Source organism: Parus major, chromosome 6 (assembly GCF_001522545.3).
Source record: "Parus major isolate Abel chromosome 6, Parus_major1.1, whole genome shotgun sequence".
Taxonomy (NCBI): domain Eukaryota; kingdom Metazoa; phylum Chordata; class Aves; order Passeriformes; family Paridae; genus Parus; species Parus major.
Window position 1 is genome coordinate 33,195,528 of NC_031775.1, and position 3,181 is coordinate 33,198,708.

At 52.3% G+C, this 3,181-nt stretch overlaps 1 protein-coding gene across 1 annotated transcript in view; it reads left to right on the forward strand.

Annotated features, from left to right (window-relative positions):
• Positions 1 to 3,181, forward strand: part of TCERG1L (transcription elongation regulator 1 like) — a 41,492-nt gene that overhangs the window by 7,378 nt on the left and 30,933 nt on the right. The window lies entirely within an intron of this gene.

Consider the following 3,181-nt stretch of genomic DNA (forward strand, 5'->3'; position numbering starts at 1 on the left):
ACGGGCTCAGGATGGCCAGGGCAGCTCAGGGGGGACAGCAGCAGGAATTTCCCCATGGAAAGGGAGCTCAGGCCTTGGCAGTGCCCAGGGAGGGTTGCAGTGCCCATCCCTGGAGGTGTCCCAGGAATTGCTGGAGGTGGCACTCAGGGCTCTGGCTGGGGACACGGTGGGGATGGGGCAGGGCTGGCACTGCCTGCATGGGAGGGATTTTCCAGCCCCAGGGACTCTGTGGAATGACTGAAAATGTTTTGTACTTAGTGCAAGAAGGGCTGGTGCTGAACTTAGAGCAGAAAGCAGGATTAATGCTGCTGTGGGGCAGGGAGCTGGTGCTGCTTCCCGTGGAATATCCTGTTTGACTCCTGGGAAACATTTTGCCTGTTCAGGGGTATTTTAGAGGAGGAACCAAAGGAGGGAAAAATCCATGTTTGCCTGAAAAGTAGGATTGCATTTGAGACGTGTTCTCAGTGGAGTGTGGGGAGCAGCTGGGCATGGCTGGGTCATTCCAGGAGTCTCTGCCCCTCCAGAACATTCTGGGCTCTGTGGCAACAACTGTGCCAGGCCAGAATTGTCCCTGATTGTGATGGGCCATCAAACAGCACACTCTGAGCCCTCAGCAATCGTTATCAACCCCTCAGCCATCCCCCACGGCTGACCCACACCGGGGCATCCTCTCCTGCCGAGGGAAAGCGCTTTTTGGGAAAGCAAGCTTGGGAATGTGTGAAGTGTGAGCAGTGAGACTCAGCTCCCTGTTTTCCTCTGTCATCCCCATCTCTGGGGGAAGGCTGGGGCCTCTGCAGAGCTGCCAAAAACCTGGTTTTTATGATTCATTTTACTGTGCTGGAGGGGGAGAGGATGAAAGGGGTTGGGGCTGGATTTTGTCACCAGCAGCCACAGCTGCCCTGGGGGGGTGGGAAGGAGGTGTCCCCTCGGGACAGGGACCCCTCTGGGGTGTCCTTGACCTGGCAAAAAGGGCTGAGGGCTCTGGAGGGGCTGAGGGAGGGAGTGAAAACTGGGGAAAAGCAGGAGCAGAAACCTTCAATCCAGCGTGGCTGCATCCCAGCTGGGATTATCCCTGCCTGGGATAGTGCTGTGGCCAGGTGGGGTCGGGATGGGATGGTGGAACCTGCAGGATGCTCCACTGGGGTGGGAGATTGGGAAGGAATTCCTCCCTGTCAGGGTTTTTCCTGATCCTCCAGTCACCTAAAAAGTCACCTTGGGGTTAATGACCTGCCCACGTTTCCCTGGTCTGGAGTCTGTGAAAGGCACTCAGTAGCAATGAACTTAAAAACCCCCAAATTAAATTATTTCCAGCTCCAGTCTCGGTGTTTATTGGTGCCTGGAAGGCTGACCATTGTGTGTGATTACCCCAGTTAATTGATTGTCCCCTGTTAATTGAGTCCATCAGAGATCAGTGGCCTATTCCTTCCTTCTGCAGTCCTGTGTCTCCAATCACAGGGATTTGCTCCATCAATAGTCTTAGGAGTGAATATTTATTTTTTTAGACCTTTGACTATGGTTAGTTTTGCAGTCTTACAGGGAATTCCTGGCAGTCTAATTAGCACCTTTGGGAAGAGCAGGGTGGTAACACAAGGTGGGAGGTGTGGGGAGGGCACAGGGCAGGTGAGCATCCAGGCTCTGCTGCTTTTCCATCCTCAGATGAAATTCCTGGCAGTTCCCTTGAAGGAAATCACCAGGAGTTATGGGGAACTGAGAGTGTGCACAGTGCAGCTGTCATTTTTTAAACTTCATTTTTAAAACTGTTTTTTCCATTTTGTGAAGGAAAAGGAGAAGCAAAGGCAGGAGAGAGCACAGGACATTCAGGGAAGGAAGGGAAGGATCCCTGCAGGAGGATCCCAGCTGGATCCCTGGGAGAGGGGCTGAGCAGCCAGGCCTGGGAGGCTGCTGTGCCCTGGCTCTGCTCTCAGTGCTGCTCTTGGGGATTATTTTGTCACTCTGCTGAGCTTAGAAAAACTTGTAATGATGAAATAAACGTACGGGAGAGAAGCTGCATAAAAGCCCTGGGTTTAATAGCAACATAAAATAGTGTTTTATATGGAATAAAAGATTGGAGCTTGAGGAACCTGTCCATGGAGTGATGTGTGGCTGGAAAGGCTCCAGCTCAGGCTCTGAGCAGTGAGAGGAGCCTTGCCCCACCTTTCTGTGCTCTCTGCTCCAGTGAGGTGAAGGGAGAAGGTTCCAGCAAGGCAATTTCAGCCCCATTTTGGGTTACTATTGCTTTTATTTCCTTTCCTCGTTTTGCATCCACTGGTGGTGCTGCTCGTGCATCTCCCAGGCAAATGTTCCCTTAAATATTTCATGGCAGCCACGCTGTGAGTGTGGATTTTGTGCCAGGTTTAACATAAAGACTAAACAGGAGCTTGTGGAGATGCAGCTCCTCACTGAGCTGCATCTTCCTGTGCTCTGCTGGGGGAGGAACCTGCATTTCTGAAATCTGAACCAAGGAAACCCTAAATGCATTAAACTTTGCAAACAGCAGCACTTACCTGCAGTAATTAAGGAATGGGGTGTCTGGTAATCTCACATACCCCTCTGCAGCTACTGCAGAAAGAAGTGGGCATTTATTTTCCTCACATGCAGGTTTTTAATGTTGGGAGTGAAGAAGGTAAGAGATGAGTTTGTGGTTATGGACTCTGTAAATTAGCAGCCAGCACAAATATTAAAAAAGGCACCATCTGCCATAATATCCATTTGCCACCTGTTCCCTGGCTCTCAGCATTATTTAAGGGTTTAAATGTGGTGGTTTAGGCTGCCACAGAACAGCTGGGAAGTGACTGAGCCTTTTTCCTCTCAGCACCTCAGTGCTGTGTGTCAAGCCCAGCTCTCGGTGCCAGGTTTGTGTCTGAGCTCTGTCCGGTGTCCGTCGGTCCCTCCTTGGCAGGGGCTGCTGATCGAGCCAGGCTTCAGAGCAGTCACTGATGGTTTGGGGTGGGCTGGGGAGGAAACAGCTCCTGCTGCCAGCAGAGGGGCACAGAGTGTCCCAGAGTGGGCACAGAGTGTCCCAGAGTGAGCAGGGACTGTCCCAGAGTGAGCAGGGACTGTCCCAGAGTGGGCACAGACTGTCCAGAGTGAGCAGGGACTGTCCCAGAGTGAGCAGGGACTGTCCCAGAGTGGGCACAGAGTGTCCCAGAGTGAGCACAGACTGTCCCAGAGTGGGCAGAGA